The sequence below is a fragment of the Canis lupus genome, chromosome 14 (assembly GCF_003254725.2).
Source record: "Canis lupus dingo isolate Sandy chromosome 14, ASM325472v2, whole genome shotgun sequence".
In the NCBI taxonomy this organism is placed as follows: Eukaryota; Metazoa; Chordata; class Mammalia; order Carnivora; family Canidae; genus Canis; species Canis lupus.
This window is the reverse complement of record NC_064256.1, coordinates 11,447,052-11,465,418: the sequence shown is the minus strand read 5'-3', so window position 1 is coordinate 11,465,418 and position 18,367 is coordinate 11,447,052. Positions and strand designations below refer to the sequence as shown.

General features: G+C 38.4%; 1 pseudogene; it reads right to left on the bottom strand.

Moving 5' to 3' along the window:
- Positions 1-3,502: 3,502 nt before the first annotated feature.
- LOC112674792 (gametocyte-specific factor 1-like) lies at positions 3,503-13,935 on the bottom strand (annotated as a pseudogene).
- Positions 13,936-18,367: the final 4,432 nt, after the last annotated feature.

Below are 18,367 nucleotides of genomic sequence, written 5' to 3'. Positions count from 1 at the left end.
TGAAGAACTATAAGAAACATAGTTTCATCCTGTTAACACAACATACTAAAAGAATTGAGCATTTTAGCTTCAAAAGATATGGAATTCATTTGTTAGATACAGACTGCACCCTAAACTCTCAAGTGTCATACAAAATATCTCCCTGGTACAGCAGAAGGCTCAGCTCCAAAGGTGTTAATGAAGATAACTGCTTCTATTTTTGAAAGTAAATTTGAAAGAAGTATAGATATAGACTATTGAGTTTATTATATAAATACATTAAATGTTGTTGGAAGAAAATAGATGTTTACTAAGAGATCATGAATAATCATTTAAGCATACCTACTGAGTAGTGATAAAGACATAGAATTAAAAAAAAAAGCTCTTGTCAGTGAAGTTGGATATATATACGCATTTGGGAATATTAAGTATTGGATTCTTAATATAGCAAACATTACACTGACAAAAGTGACTAACAGGAAAATGATAGCCCATAGGAATACAAGGACAAAATGGAGAGCAGAAGTCCACAAAATTAGAAATATTTCCAAAATGTTAACCTTTATTTGGTAATTAAGTAATAGTGAAAGAAATTTCTCAGACGTTTCTATAAATTGGCTTCTGGCAAAGTAATAGTGATATTTACATGGTGTCTGACCTACTGAGGAAGAGGATAGGTAGGCACATTTTATTTTGTAACTAGATATTTCAGAACTGTGAGGACATTTATTTGCAATGTAACTTCACACTCCAATGAAAGCGCAATGATTTCTGGTTTATATCCTTTCCACTCCACTCCCAGAGAAGCTCAGTGAAGGCACAGCTGTGTGCTTGGATTCTATGACATAGCACAATTCTTGGCACAGAGTAGGTGCTCAGAAAAAGTCGAAAAAAATGTTGCAATGACTTGAGCAAAATTGCTATTGGTTGAAAGTGAATTTGATAAATTCCTAATTCAGTTGGTTAGCTACTGTGATTGAATGTATTTTTTTCCATTTGCTTGAAGATATTTATTTTTGAAACACTTCATTTGAAATTATTTTTGACTTTGGAAATGCTCCCCATCACGTTCCTCTGTTTCTTTGGGTATACGTCAACAATGATCTTACTCCTAAATTTCTGCCTGATAAGTCCAAGGTAATAGTGTGTTAATTATGTTTTTTTATTTTCTGTATATTAGGATGTTTTGACATCTTAACATACCTGTCAGGGGAGAGACTGCCCCCGTCCCCAGGGAGAGATAATTCTTAGAGATCACAAAGGGCATGTTATTTGATAAGCAAACCAACCATGCCATAGCCCTACCTCCTCTATCTGGTCCATATACCCCAGAAGGCAATATTCCCTTGTTTTTATCATCCCAGGACTAGGTCTCTAGGCAACTAGAGATCACCTCTATAGCCCTGTTGGGGTTCAGGACACATTACTCCAAAATATGGCTCCTTGGCATATTGAATATTTTAAGCTAAAGGATTTTGAGAAAGTGGCAGAAGCAGAAAGTTCACTCTGATCTCCTCTCACCTTGCCCTTCTTACCATAAAACCCTCATGTGAAAGATGTCTTCCGTATACCTGGACAAAAGGATCATCCTTGTCTCCAAAGACAAAGAGATGCCAAGAAGAATCCAAACCAACAGGCTTTGCTAAGTTTCCTCTAGTTTCCATAATTAGCACATTCTCGTTATCGTCTTATTTCCATACTACTTCCCATCCTTCATCAAACCTATAATGAAAATACACAGGTCTAACTTTTTTGGGGTCTTTTCCTTATGAAGGCTCCTGTGTCCCATAAATCTTTTTTTTTTTCATAAATCTTATATTAAATTAATTTGTATGCTTTGCTCCTGTAATCTGTCAGTTTAATTTTCAGATCCAGTCAAGGACTCTACAAGAATAGAGAATTTTTTCCTCTCTGCAGTCCAAGGCCTGCTAAATTTATTCAAGCTAGCCAGTAACTGTTCAACCTACCCTTGAACACAAACCTATGCCTTGTAGTTCTCAAGGACACTCCAATAAAGGCTTTCCCCTCTCTCCTGGTCTGCTTCCTGTCCAAAATCTGGTGTTCCTCATATGTTCCTCTGTGTCACCTTTATTTTTACATTTTTAAAAAGATTTTATTTATTTGCGAGAAAGAGAAAGAGCATGCGCACGTGTGCAGGAATGGGGGAGGGGCAGAGAGAGAGGGAGAAGCAGACCTCCACTGAGTAGGTTGCCCAATGTGGGTCTCCATCCCAGGACCCTGGGATCACAACCTGAGCAGAAACCAGATGCTTTGCTGACTGAGCCGCCCAGATGCCCCCTCTGTGTCACCTTTATAAATTAAGACGCCAGCACAGAACAAATGGGAAAGTAGAAATGCTTTTCTCTTTGTTCATATTTGTTTTTTACCATGAGTTCTTCTGTAGTAAGTTCATACTCTACATATTAACTGAAATGAGCAATATGTCCATTAAAGTGTGTTTTTTGGACTAACTGTGAAGGAGCATCTTCACAGTTAGTAATTTTTGGAAAGGACTTTTTGAATTATGGTACCTAATGGATGGCAGCTTCCTTTGAACTCGGCAAATACTGCAATCTTGACCTTGGGTGTAGGGTTCATATTCCAGAACTCAGAGGCTTACCTACCAGTGTTCCCCAGGTAAGAATACCAGGCTTCACATTATGTTTCACTTGCAAAACTGCCAGGATTGCTTCCACACAATCATTCTGCACAAGATACTAACATTTTGATGACACTGAAATTTGACATGGTGTGATTAAAGAATTTGAAAATCCACATCAAACCATCCATAAAATTGAAAACCTGGATACTGCACTCTTCTCTTTCTTCCTCTGCTTGCAATCCAAGAGAGAGGGAAGGAAGGAGGTAGGGAGAGAAGGTAGAGGAAAAGGAAAAACACTCACTGCCCAGATGTCACAAATATCACAAGTGTCACTTCCTCCTCCTTCTCCCCTTGCCTCAGATTCCCTTTTTTTTTTTTTAATTTATTTATTTATGATAGTCACAGAGAGAGAGAGAGAGAGGCAGAGACACAGGCAGAGGAAGAAGCAGGCTCCATGCACCGGGAGCCTGATGTGGGACTCGATCCCGGGTCTCCAGGATCACGCCCTGGGCCAAAGGCAGGCGCCAAACCGCTGCGCCACCCAGGGATCCTGCCTCAGATTCCCTTTAAGAAGCAAAGCAGATGAAGCAAAATGGCAGTATTGTTTGGGATGTGCCAAATCCAGTCTGCTATGTACCTACAGGTTATGATACAAAGTCACTAAGATCTTAAGGTCAACTCTTCAAGGCATTAAATTTCCTGTGAGGAACAGGGATAATGTTTTGTTTAGATCTTCCTTCTCTATGTCTGTAAAAGCACTCAAACTGATTAAAATAATTATTGTACATTTTTAAGCTCTAATAACTTTTTTTTGAAAGCCATAGACCGTCTATCTTCCTATACATCAGAAGGGAAAAAAATGAAAGAATCCATTGGTAGGAAGTCTTCTAGGGTCTGGCATTTGATGAGACAGATATTTAGTTACTGGGCATTTCCATTGTTTTTCCATGGCAGCACATACTGCAGAGACTTGGGAGCACACATGCCTGACACCAGGTTACTCTTATGTTCCAGAACTATGTTCCTTGCAGAGCTGTTGTTGCCACAGTAGTTAACTGTACCCCAGACAAGTGGGGTTGCTGGTCTGTTCCTACAGATCTTTATCTCAGTTTTCATCCAAAGGAGGACACTGCCATGTGCTTTCAGGAACAGGTTTTTGTCCAAGGTTCCTGGTTCTGTTGGCAACATCCTGCTCAACAAAACTTTTATCATAAACAGCTTGAGATATGATGACTGATTTTGACCAGAGGAACATGGTAGCAAGCATTGAAAGGACAAGTAGTCATTTTGCTTTGACAACAGGATGATTCTTTCTGCACTTGATAAGATGATAAGGAAACCTGGCAGCCCTGATCTGGTGGTTTTTATCATAGTGGCATTGTAATAACTTTGGGTTATTTCATAACCCAAAGTTATTACAATGGGTCCAGGGAATCAATGTAATTTTCTTCCATGTTGGAAATGAAGAAACAAAACCAAGTGCTCTGTGGAGACACACTCTCCCCACAATCATTTCTCCCCACATCTTGGCCCCTGACGTTAGTTAGGGCATGGGACTCCCATTTCCTGTGACTCCAATAATTTTTTAAATGTAAACACTTGTCTAACCTTTTATATTAGGTTGGTTTAAAATCTATTTTGTTCTTATCAAGTCATTGCTACTCATGGTGAAATAATGCAAAGTTACACAGTGGGAAACTAAAAGTCCTCTTCCCTCCTCCCTCTGCCAGTGATAATCCCTGGTTATAGTTTCTTGTATGTTATTCCAGAAATTTCCTAGTCATGTGGAAGCAAATGTTTGTGCATATTGTTAAAAGATAAACTGAGGTATATTAGAATTTTTAAGAGCTTATTTGAGCAAAAACTATTTCAAATCATGTAGCACCAAGCCAGAAGTGATGAAGAGTGCCCCACAGACAGGGAAAAGGCTTATACAGAGAAAGAAGGGAAGCAAAAAAAGGAACTTATTGACTGGTCAAAGCTTTGAGCATAGTTGGCTGTTTGTGATTGGTTGTACTTAGTATTTTGATTTTTAACTTTGAGGCATTTATAGGTTTAGATTTTGGTTTGCCTCTATAAGCTGCCACAGCAATAGAGCCACATCAGTCAGTCTAAGTGGCCCTTTGTTTAATTAGTGTAACAGTATATTTAACACAAATAGGGCTATGGTGTTAACTTGCTTTTCCCACATGACAATATATTTGGAATATATGTAGTTAACCACACTGTACTCCACTGTGCCCTCTACGACAATTTTTTTAAAGTTCTTATTGATGAAAATGTCCTTTTCTGAAGATTTTTTTCTCTGTCAAAAATGTTGGAGTTAGCATTTGTATGTATGTATGTACATGTGTGTATATGTATGTATATGTATATATGTGTGTGTATGTGTGTATATATATATGCACACTTTTGCCAGGATGAAATGGAATTGCTAATGGAAAGTATATATACATTTCAATTCAGATACACATTGCGGAATTGTCTTCTAAAAAAGTTTGTTCCAATTAAGGATCTCAGCAATTTCATTTTGGGGAATATGATATTCAGTAAGATGTATTTATAATAGTTCTTTACTTAAAAAGAATAAGTAAGTTTAATTTGATTGAAAACAAATTATCTACTTCTGGCGCAATGCACAATGTGTTGCACTGGTAACAAACATTATCAAAATAAAGTTAATACCTCTGGGGGTTTCTGTCTTGTGCCTGATATGCCATGCTTCTTATTAGACTCCACAAAATTCTAACACATTGTAGTAATACAACTATGTTCACTTACTTGGTTTCCAATTATTTCATTATAGCACATCTTTAATAACAAACATCAGATTAGGAGGTAGAACATACAGTTTTTACTGAAAGATATTTCTTCCCCCAAACCAACCTGCTAATGTTAAATAATAGATATAGAGACAAGGATGGGCTTGGGTTAACATACAATTATGTAATTTTGGGAGAACAAATCATAATGGATAGTTTCATTTTTCTCTTATAGGTTTTAATTGAAGATCAGAGGTAAAAAAAGATTTCTGGATTAATCATTTTATAAAAGTAGCAACAATCACGAAGTTTGTGATACGTAGTATACAAATATTTTTGAAAGTTGAGAAGCCAAAAGTATACTTTTTGCATCATACAGAAAACATTAGTCCTTAAATGGTGAAAGACGATTTTAGTGACTAATAATTTTAGTGATGTCATGTCCCATATGAAATTGAGAACTACCCTTGCTGAAATTGTCAATCACTGCCTTAGAAGCCTTCATAAATAAGAAGAGATTCCATTTGTCACCCAACATTTGTGTGTTTTATATACAACTTCCCACTTAATTTTTTTCTCCAATGAAGAAACAGCCTTAGATTAAGTGACTTCCCAAGGTCACATAAGTACAGCTGCAAAGAAGGCCCTAGTGCTTTGACTTCCAACCCTGTTATTTTTTACCATTCTACCATGTTCTACCATTACAAAATACTTCCCTCCCATAAGGTTATGAGATGAGATAACATGGCACATAGACCTTAGAACTACTTCGGATTTCTTCTTTTTACCCCATAGCAGCATCTGACCATGAGTCTCTGCCAACTACTGAGAACTTTTCTGACTGCTAGACCCAGGGTGCAGGTGATCAAGGGCCACTTAATTTCATATATATTTTAAATATATAGTTTTCATGAATTAAAGGAGAAACTGTCATTCAAAGAAAAAGGAAGCCCCAGTATCAGGACACACAGCGATAAACTTTCCATTTACACCAGCAGGGGGCAGTAGAATAACAGTGTCAATCCCAAGGCTTTTTCAACAATACCGTCTCTGTCCTTGAAGCCTTTCAGTTTCAGCAAACAGAAATGGTAACTGGTCACATGCTAGCCCATTATGTCACCAGAAGAAAATCAGTCGTCTTATCTTTCCACTAAAACATGGGGTATTTAGATGGCTAAAAACAGAGTATAAATAATTGCTGGTTTGTGGTTACTTTAGAATTTTTGTCTTTGAGTGATGATGCTTTAAAAATTTGCTTACTTATAAAACTGATTGAAAAGGGATTTTTTACCCTCAAGCAACAAATTTTTTGGTGGATATTTTGGCAGTGAGGAAAATGGTGGGTGGGGAAAGTAAGTGATTATATCTTTCCCGCAATTGCTTTATGTATTCTTAATAGATAAGCTGAATGATTTTTTTTTAAACATAGATTCTGATATACTAGCTGTGAAACAACATTTGAGAGAGACCTAAAGAGAGACAGAGACAGAGAGAAAGAGAGGCAGAGATGGAAGGTGACTGAGATGAAGAGAGCACCAAGGAATTGCTCAAGTACAGGGAGGTGTGGAATTCGGTGGAAGGGGAGTTAAGGCTGGAGAGGTAGACAGGAGTCATATATGAGGGTCTTCTGGGCTATGTTAATGAACTCCAAATTAATCTTTTAGGCAGGCCTGAAATGGTCAGGTTTGTGTTTTAAATCTGTGGAGAAGTTAAGGTGAGGAGATGAGCCTGGAAAACTAGTTAAACAAGGCTGTTGCTATTATCTAGAGCAGAGATGATGATGTCCTGAATGAAGCAAGTATGAAGGATGGAAAAAGGTGGGTAGAAATAAAAATCAATAGATTGCTGGGGTTTTCGAGGGTTAGGAAAAACAAGGAACCTAATGTGACACCAGGTTTCTTCCTGGACAATATCATCCACTCCTGAGAAGAGAGGGGGAGGGCAGCAGTGTGGGGGGCTCATTTGAGCATGTTGTATCAGAGGTGACTGGGGAATCCAGATAGTTTTCTGTCGTTGTTTTTATTTTTGTTTTTAAGCCATATGATTTGGATGCATAAGAGAGAAAGTAGGACTGGTGTCATTAATAATAAATAATAATAGTTGGAGAGACATAGTATGCCTAATAGTTTGAGAAGATAGTTATCTGGAAGCAGACTACCTGAGTTCGAGTTCCAGGTCCATCATTTGCTGACTGTGAGTTTGAGCAAATTACATAACTTCTCTCTTAGTTTCCTCATTTGTTTTAAGAATTAAGTAAGTTAATTCATGTAAAGCTTTTAGATCCGAACATGGCAGGTGTTAAGCACCATATGCCAATTTGTTATATTGTTGTTATTTTTATTTCATTTCTCATTTATGGGACACCCGCTCTGGGCTCTGGGCCCTAGCTGTGCTAAGGGCTAATAGGCAATTTCTCACCTAACTCTCGGTAACACCCTGTGATGGTGATACACTTAACTCTCGGTAACACCCTGTGATGATGATACTGTTGGGACCTTAAGAAACTCAGAGCTCAGGAAGGCTGATGAGATTTTCCAAAGCAATCCACTGGGAAATAAAGGGTGGAGCCAGGATGCAAACTCAATCCTAAAGGACAACAGGAGTCCAAGCCCATTAAGATGATACTTGAAATCATAAAAGTGTGTAAAGGGAGAGGAGCCAGAAAACCCATCATTCCTCCATAGCTGGGGATAAGGGCAGAAAAAGGCAACTAAAGACTCATAGTGCAAGAAGCAGAAACAGGTTAGTCAAGTCGATTGTAGCTGGAGCCCAGTAAGGTAAGGATTTATTTTTCAGGCTGCTCTCATAATTCCTCCTCTGCCTCTATCCCTAATATTGAGATTTTACATTTTACACTTCTGTGCGTGAAAAAAAATTACTAAGTAGACACACGAATCTTGACTCCTGTACCAGAGGCCTCACATTATCCAATAGACTCAAAGTATGATGAAGGCACTTAAAACTTTGAAGCTCAGAGCTGCTGATCTATGTTAGGTCCTAAGAGCTTTCTCCTTCCCTAGGCAGTGGTTACAGGGATTAATAATCATATCTGCTTCTATGTCCCAGCTTAGTGTTACTTCCAGGATGTATTCCAGCCTATATTCACTGTCTTTGCCTGGAGGTCCTGGGACTTATCCTATATATATGTGCTAGTTTGCTAGGGCTTGCCACAACAAAGTACCATGGACTGGGCAGTTTTAACTACAGAAATTTATTTTATCACAGTTCTGAAGGATAGAAGTCCAAGGTCAAGGTGTCAGCAGAGTTGGTTCCTTCCAAGGGGCATAGGGACAAGATCTGTTCCAGGTCTCTCTCCTTGGCTGGTAGGTGGCCATCTCCTCTCCTTGTCTTCCATCTGTCCCTGTATACGTCCAAATTTCCTCTTCGTATAAGGATACTAGTCATATTGGATTAGAAGCCACCCTAATGACCTCATTTTAACTTGATTACCTCTGTAAATATCTTGTCTACAAATAAAGTCACATTCTGAGGTACTAGGAGTAGAACTTCAATATGAATTTTGAAGGAACATAATTTGGCCCATAACAATATCAATACCCTAATGATTTTAACTTTAATTGTTACAGACTTTGACTTTGAATCCAGTATGGAAATGCAGTACAAGGAACATTCTACTCCACCGTTTTGAGATATCAACAAAAGGAAACAAATTTTCATTTTACATCCTCCCAGTCAGATCTTCCTTTTCCAATTCATAAGATATTTAATAAAGTAGCTTTCAGGGCACCTGGGTGGTGCTGTGGTTGGACTCTTGGTCTTGGCTCAGGTCATAATCTCAAAGTCGTGAGATCAAGACCTGTGTCAGGCTCCACACTCAGCACAGAGTCTGCTTAAGATGCTCTTTCCTCTGCCCCCCCACCCACCTGCACTCTCTCTCTCTCTCAAAATAAATAAATACAACCTTTTTTAAAAAAAAAAAAAAGAGGAAGAAGAAGCTTTCTTTGTTCTCTTGATTAAGGAAAAAGATTTGCACTCATTTTAAAATAAAAAATCATGAGTTTACATGCTCATTCAGCCTTTTCTGTCTCTTGTAGTCAACATCCTTTAGGGAATGGGACAGCCATGACTACCACGACCAACATACTAGGTATTAAGTGCAGTCACTCTCCCAGATGCTGTGGAAAGAGAGGTGGGTTACAAAGATTCTCTGACCTCAAGATATTTATAATTTCATGCTATTAATTTTAACCCTCCTTGCATCATAGAGGCTTGGTAATCCAGTAAAAGCTAGAGCTTCTCTTCCTAGAGATATTTATATATAATGATAAACAAAAGTATATATACAGCTGATTTTGTTGCATTAGATCAAAATACTTTCATATGCAGAATTGTGCTTTTTTCATCATTCTTTGCATGTAAAATTAATTTAAGGCAACATTCTTTAAAAATAGGAAGCAGGAAAGAAAGAAATCCAATGTATGCAAATAAAATTAAACCATAAACTTTGTCTTTGTTAAAAAATAAATTTCAATGAAAAGGCATGTCTCCCTTGGCTTAATGAGAAGCTAAAATTACTGAGTGGTCTCTGGCATGGTCTCTACACATATACTTTCCTGTACACTTTGTTTTGATGGTAACATACACTAAAAAGCTGAGCTCACAACAGCGTGTGGTAGCAAACAGAATCAGTTCATGTTCACAGATAACACAATGGGCTTATGACAAGAGAACACCAAGATATTCCAAGATTATCTGATATGGACAGTGGATTTATGTGGTTTAATTTCTGTTGGCTTCACATCACTGAAGTTTCATCTTCAGCAAGGGGATGCTGTTGATGTCAGCAAAGGGAAGATTAAGAATTCATGTTTCAATTTTCAGGTTGTCTGATCAGAAGTACTTTAAGAGTTGCAGAGTTTCAAGTTGTCTGCATATTTCTGTATCACAGATTTGTAAAAGGGAAGAAGTTCATATTCTGCTTTCATTTCATGAGAAAACATTTTGAAAAGGCGATGATTCAAGGTGCTGGTGGAAACAAATTGATACCTTGCAGACCCAGAGAAAGGAACGGGTGTAGAGCTTCTAGCATCAAGATATGTCCTCTAAGCTGTGTTACCAAGCACCACAGGTGTTCCATCTATTCACAAAGTGCCCAATGAGTTACATTTGCTGAATAAACTTTTCAGCATTTCAAAGACATCAATGGACTTAAAATTTCTGAAGGGACTTTCTAAATAGGAATTTATTTTTGAAGGCATCAGCTGGCTGCATAAAGAAGCTTCCAATTCCTCCATCATATGCCTCAAAATATTTTTAAAAAGTCAACCATCATGGAATAATTTCATATTTTGGAGGCACAGCTTTAACTTGTCTCTTCTGCTCCAAACCATACCCTTAACTTGACCATTTCTGGGGTACTCAGATTTTACCATTTACTTTGTTGCTATTTTAAGAGTAGGCTGACTCATCAGGGCAGACTAAATTTTGGGAAAGTCTTGCCTTTTCAACTCTAGTCTTCTTAGAAAAGATCTACACTAGTAAATTTTTGGAACAAAAATTATGAGACACTTCTTCAGCATTTTTGGCTTCATGCTTCTTTCACTGACAAGAATGGTGTCATGCAAAAGGACCAGGGCTTTGGTGTTCTATCACACACAGTGAGAACCAAAGCCAAAAGATATTTGACATTTCTTCCTTATTATTTTCTTTGACATTTTCTAATTTAAGTCAATCCTGAAGTAAACAAAGACAGATGCTCATCATCATAATGATGGCACATATTTTTTAATTTCTACCAATAGAAAGCTGTTCTGACATATGACAACACTGATGACTACAGTGCATGTGTATAGGAGCAGCCACAATAGACATTGAAAAAATGGATTCACCAAGGTATTTTGGAGGAATCACATAAAAAATTACTGTTGTAGATGTATGTATGCATTTCTGTCCCCATGTATGTTCACACACACATCCATATGCCTGATTCACAGACCTCCCTCTAATGCCCTCCTGTGGAGCACTGGTAGAAATGAGTGGACAGTATCTTCAACAAAACCCAAATTCCAGTGTGACTACAGAAGGATGTGAGCCCAATGGTGGGAGAGACCACTTTCCTGGTAGTGTTAGAAAAGAAAAGACCTCGATAAGATAACATTGGAGCAACAACTTAAAGACTGAGTAGAAGATCTTTAGGTTGAGAGGAGGACAAAGGACAGAAACTGAAAATGGAGATGCCATAACCAAGGAACTTCCAGTACTGTGGGTGGGCAGCTCTAAGAAGCTAAGAGTTATGTTGGAAATGTTTAACTATCAAGACAGAGAAAATTACATAGGCTTGAATTTTAACTCTGCTGTTTTTCTGTGTAACCTAGATAAGTTTCATAAAGTCCTTTTACCTCTGTTCCCTCATTTTTAATGATGGCAGTTTAAAGTCAAATTGTGCTGGGATCTTATATTTGTCCAAATAAGATTTCTTTAAACCCTCCTTGCCATACCAAGTACATGAATACCCTATGAAAGTGGATACAGCCACCCTCCCCTTCATTTAGGGTCAATAGCAATAGCGATAATAAGGAGTAGAAGGAGTCTGTACTCTGTGCAAGTGTTGTATTAAGTGTTTTACATGTATCATCATGTTTTGCTTCATAACACTTGATGCAGAAGCTCTCACTGTGTCTGTGATGCGGAACCAGGTTAAAATAGTTTAAAAGGCATAGCCAAAATTTCTTAGAGAGCAGCTGTAGAGCCAGCCCTTAAATCAGGCTCTTTGCTCTACCTCTTCTGCCTTAAATGTCCTATAGCTAGTCTTCTTCAATTGTCTCCAATGATCACCATGCCTGGATTCACCTTCTCTGGCCAGGCCCTCAGGTTGATGCTTCCTTTGAATGGTCTGTTCATATTTGATTGACTTCTTTCCATGAGGCTGCTTCTCAGACCATCCTGGGTGCTCACGTGTCTGTGTGCAGGTGACACATGCCACCACTTCACCTGGATTCGAGGGACACGCATCTGCCAGGGCCCCATACTGCAGGTCCCTGTATTTCTGTGAAAGGGAATTGCGTGCACTATTGAGTTACTGTCAGGCCCATCTTAAATGCTTTCTCCTTGAATATGCTAGAAATGAGTGCCCCTGTTACCTCTGAGTGACATAAAATCATATTGAGCAGGAGTGGTGACTGCTCTGCGTCTTACTTATATGTTCAGAAAACTGACCCTGGGGAGGGCAGAGAACAAGAGGAAGAAAAAGGAACACCAAAAAAATAAAACACATTTTCTAAAAAGGTGCTCATGGAGTGGAGGCTAGGTGTTTCTCTGGGATCTGTACAAACACATGCTGGGTTTCTTTTCATTTCTTCTAAGGAATTTTGTCAGGTTATCAACCATGGAGTTTGTTCTGCCTGAGGGAAATGACTCCAGCTGGATCTAGCTTGATTGAACTGTTTACATTTCTGAATTTCCTCCCTTATATCTTCCTCTGTCAAACAAGGAAACTCAAAGTTAGAAGAAGAAAGTATCTTAGTTGATATTTTAGTCTGTTTGGGCTGCTATAATAAAATTCCACAGATGGGGTAGCTTATAAACAACAGGAATGTATTGCCCCCAGCTCTGGAGGCTGGGAAGTCTAAGATCAATCCACCAGCATGATCGTATTTTGGTGAAGGCTTCTTCTTGACTCACACCTTGCACTTTCTCACTGTCTCTACGTGTGGAAGGGCTAAGAGATCTCTCTGGAGCCTCTTTTGTAAGAACACTAATTTCAGTCATGAGGGCTCCACCCTCATGACCTAAGCAACTCCTAAAGGCTCTACTACCTGATATCATCATCTGTGGGAATTAGGATTTCTTCATCTGAATTCGAGGGGGACACAAACATTGAAGCTGTGCCAGTTAATTTCTGCCATTTTTGTTCATTTAGGTTGATTCTGTGAAGTAACAAGGGAAAGACAATAAGGAATAGAAGCAGAAGATTAATCTCGAGACTTGTCAAGTTCAACTTCCTGCCCACCCCACCAGTCTCAAGATTTGGAGTAAGTGTACTGTCATCCACAGCCCCGTAAACTTCCCAGATTGCTTTCTGATGCCAATTTGAAAACAGTGTCTCATGCTCTCTGCCACAGTGGATTTAATCCTTCCTCCTGCTTTAGATAGTACGTTGTAAGTCACCCAGATGGACCCTCTGGGTAGCATCATCTGCTTTTCTTAGTGTCCCTCACCCACATTTTGACTAGACAATATATTTTGAGCTACATTGTATGTCACAAGCATATTTAGAGGTATAAATTAGCAACTGATTTCTTTCAACCAAATAACCTAAGAGAAACTTTTGCCTGAAATCTCAAAGATTACTTCTTTATTGTAAAAAAATAATATTCACACACATTCTGGCATATATTAACCATTGGGTCTCCTCCATGAAAGCCTCCAACTGAGAAAGTCAGAATAAAGAAAATGCTACATTTATATTCAATGCATTGTGGACACAAGAAAGAGCACAGTGCTAATAGCTCCTTGCATTATGGCTGCATCTGAAGTGACAGCTGACCACACTGCAGTTGAATTTCAGTCCATTCCTACCTCAAGGAAGTTGTAGCAAAAGCCCAGTCCTAAGAGCTTGTTATGAGATGCCATGTTTACAATAAAAATGTGCAGCCATGCTGTCAAGGCTGCTTCCTCTGCCTGAGACCAGACAGGTTCTCAAAACACTTCAGGAGCTTTTAATGAGTCCTCACAAATCCCCTGTGAAGTGGAACATTTTTCATCTGCCTCCAAGCAGGAGGTAAAACATTTGTTTGACTTGCTTAAGGTCACAGAGAAATAAAGAGGCAGAGAGAGCCAGAGCAGATAGAAAGAAGAACTGAGCTGGATGTTGAAACAATCTGTATTATTCCCAGAGTCAAAGAGGTGGGCACAGGTGGGATGCAGCAAGGCTATGGGTGTTTTTCACAATGTCATTACTGCAACTCAGGGGGATGCTGAAAGTATGCCATGTGCCTTTCCTTGCACTGAGAAGGCACCAGAGAATGAGGTGAGAGGAGGAAGGGGCAGCATGGGGATAGAGGAAGAAAGAAGGATCTTTCTTCTTGGGTACAGGGCAGGTAGAGACAAGGGCTGAATGTAAAGTGATAGGGATGGGGGCTGCCAAGTAGGAAAAAAGGCAGGGAAAGGTTTGTTTTGTGTCTGGGTCTTCATTTATGCAGGTGACTGAGTGACTATATGGAGAGGTCAATACCACTGAGAGAAAAGGTTAATGTGATTCAGTTCTACTAGGAACAAGAGGCACAGCTTACCACACATGGACACATGAGGAACTGCAGGTTTTTGTTGGGAAGCAGAGGGAGGAGTAGGTGTGGTGGGGGCGAGGGTAGCACCTAGGTTATGCCTTTGGGGTTTCTGTGGAAAAGTCAAGGCAGGGCAGGGTAAATAGTTTGGGATTGGCTAGTTTGAATACTTTTGGTAGGCTTGGGGTTATAGGGGTGGTCTCTAATTGCCTGGTACCTAGTCCTGGGATGATTAAGACAGGGGAATATTGACTCCTGGGGTGTCCAGAGAAGATAGAGGAAGTAGGACTCTACATTGATTCATTTGCATATCATATAGCATGCCCTCTGCTATCTCTAAGGATTAGCTTGCCCTGGGAGGAGCAGTCTCCCCAGCCAGAAAGGTGTTTTAAGATGTCAAAACATAATAATATACAGAAAATTAAAAAACATGATTAATTCACCATTACCTTGGATTTATCAGGCAGGAATTACTTCATATTTATAAGAATTTCTTCTCTAATATAAGAATGTTAATAAATGTCTATGTGACACATATGATTATCATGAGAACAAAATAACGTAAGGGACAATAGACGAGAAAACACTTATGTTTTGACATAGGCTGCAGGGTCTCCCAGAGAGTCTTCCTCCTCCACTCTCTGCTGTCATCAGGAGGCTCTGCCCAAGAAAAAGGAGCCCTTTGGTAACCACACATGGCACCTGGAAGAGTGACCACCGTGAGCCAAATCAATGCCACCCATCTTAAGATGTGTTATGGCAGTTCACAAGTCCATCAGATGAAGATATATATCAAAATGGAGCAAACTGTGAAGAAAAGATAGACGTATGTCTAACTTCATCATTCTTGCCACATAACTAGCTAGCATGGATGTGAATCAGGCAGATGTGGGTTTAAGATCTGGATGCACATTTCTGAGCCATGGACCCAGGGTTAATGTTAACTCCTCCCTGAGCCTCCTTCACCCATACAATCAGGAAATTGTGATGAGGATTACATGAGATAGAGCATGAAAGACTTTAGTCAGGTTAAAAAAAAAAGAATTTAGTGAGATGCATGGCATAGAGGAAGTGCTTCTTGATTATAATAATATTAATAATTTATTAATAATCACAAAAAGTAACTCATTAGCTGACTTATTATTATTACTAGTGTTATTCTTGAGTTTGTATATAATTTCTGCCTTATCACTGCTAATAATGTCCTCAGTTATATTTCCTGGGTGAAGTTTGTTATCCCCATTTAATAAACACTGAGTGTTTTAGGATTAAAGATGTGTATTTCAAGATGAGTGAGAGACCTTGAAATTACTATTGCCTGTGACAGGGGTACGATTACTCTTTCTCCCAAAGTATCAGCTCCCAGAGTGTGGAGAGAAGCTGCCAGCCATCCCCTAAATGTTGATGAGAATGTCATCCACACTAGGAATCTGCTCAACTACATCCCATTCTCTGAGAAAATTATTCCATTGGAAATACATTCTCAATATTAGATCTGTTGCTTTTTCAGAGATCATTTCTATCTTGATAGCTGACTAGTTGTCCCTCCAGTGATCCGACAGCAATGACACTCTACAAAGTAGGTTCCTCAAAAAGGATGTCCCTTGGCCCATCTTCATACCACTGAGGGGCCTCTGAAGAGTAACATTTGAACAAGGAATGCCTTTGTTATTGGCCAACATGCTTGTGAAGCCTGTTTTATTTTTCCATCAAACTCAAATGAGGATGCAGTAATACATATTCCCTAGAGAGATGAGATCAAAACAGTAAGTTCCACAACCTGTTGAACATATGAAGCACTAAATTTTTCATTTTAGACTCAAAGAAGACCATAGAATATAATTCCTACTAAAAAGTGTAATGTTAGAAAATCAAGCAATAAAAACCAACTCTGAAGAAAAGATGCAATTCATCAAATTTGTTTAGGTTATAGAAGTAAGGTAAATAAAAAAATAAGGATGATACATTTAAAAATGATATATGATAAATGGAGTAATGAAAATTACCTTTAAAAAACAGCAAATTTTATCTGGAAAAGACTGGTATGCTAATAAATGTCCTGCCTAATCAGAAATATGTAGAGTTAAGTCCGGTAATTATCTTAGCTGAAATTCAGTGATTTTTTGGATTATCTAGCTTACAGCTCTATTAATTCCTTTTTTTCTAATCAATTCCTAATCAATTTCACAATTGATGACTATTACTGGAATTTTTTTTCCTTTTTATAATAATTGTCTTTTGAAGTATAACAATACATTCAGAAAGAGATACAGATCATACATCGACAGTTCAAAGCATTCTCATATTGAAACACTTTAGTGTTTCTAATTTTAATGTAGCCTGATTTATTAGTCTTTTTCTCTCAGGTAGTGCTTTTTCTGTACTGCTTAAGAAATCTTTGCCTAGACCAGGGTCATTAATAAATTCTATGTTATTCTAGGAATGGCCTGGGTGGTTCAGTCAGTTGAGCATCCAACTCTTGATTTTGGCTCTGGTTATGATCTTGGGGTTGTGAGATTGAGCCTCATGTTGGGCTCCATGCTGAACATGGAGTCTGCTTGGGATTGTTTCCCTCCTTCTTTCTCTGCCCCTCCCCCCATGCTCTCTGTCTCTCTGTCTCTCTCTCTCTCAAAGGAAAAGTCTACAGTTATCCTCTAGAAATTCTATTGTTTTACCTCTTAGATTTCGACCTGCCATCTATTTAGAATTTATTATTTTCTATGGTGAAAGGTAGAGTCAAGGTTCATTGGTTATCCTTTTTAGATGTCTGATTTTACCAGTACCATTTGTTAAGGCCATTGTTGTTCTTCAGTGTCACTTTATACAACTTGTTTTAAATAGTCCTAATCAAATAGAGTAAAGCCTGAGAAGAATGTTTTCTTTTCCACCACATATGCATCTTTTTGTTATGTACCTGGAATCCATGATAAAAGATTTCTCTAATTTTGTTGTTGTTGTTATTAAAGCAGACTTTTTTTAAAGATGCATTTTAATGATCTTTAAGCCAAGACCACCACAAGACTCCACCACAGTCTTGGATTTTTGCCATAGTCTTGAGTAAGCAACTTAAATTGGTTTTTGCTCTGCTTTTGTTTCTTTTTAAATAATTGTCAGGAAATGAAAGGGATAATGCTTGAGGTCAAACTTCTTTCCCAAGATAAATATTTTTGCTGAAAAAAATCTGTACTTCCATAAAAAGAAAAAAAAAACCAGACTTCTCAGTGAAACATAACTGGAGGATTTTGTTCTTTAGGTTATGGAAAAATTTGATATACAAAGCAATCTTGATTTTCAAGGTTAAAGAAAATCACACACTTTGCTTAGGTGCCAAGGGAGGTAGCCTGATAGAGTGACAGAGTTGAAAGAGCACTGGACTCAGAGCCATGCTCCTGGTTTCCCATTCCTGCTCTATAACTAGATATTTTTCCTACTCTCCTTAATTTCCTTCTTTCATATAATTAAGGGTTCCTGGTCAGTACTTTTTTTTTCCCTTGCTGTGACTGTCACATGTGTTTCATTGTGCAACCTACACTGATGTGTATGCCTGTCACTTCGTCACTGTCTGGTCTCCGTTTATTACTTTCGTTACCTCCTATTCAGGAAGCTTTCCTGAAGACAAGAAAATAAAAAAACTTTATCCTCTGTAACTTATTAAGCATAATTTTCAAGTTACCATTATTAAAAACTCACTTGTAACCACATGAAGCTGAGAACTTGTAATAGTCTATAATTCCTCATGGACCCTGCTCATTTTTTTTCTCAATTTTTGTTACCAAAAATCC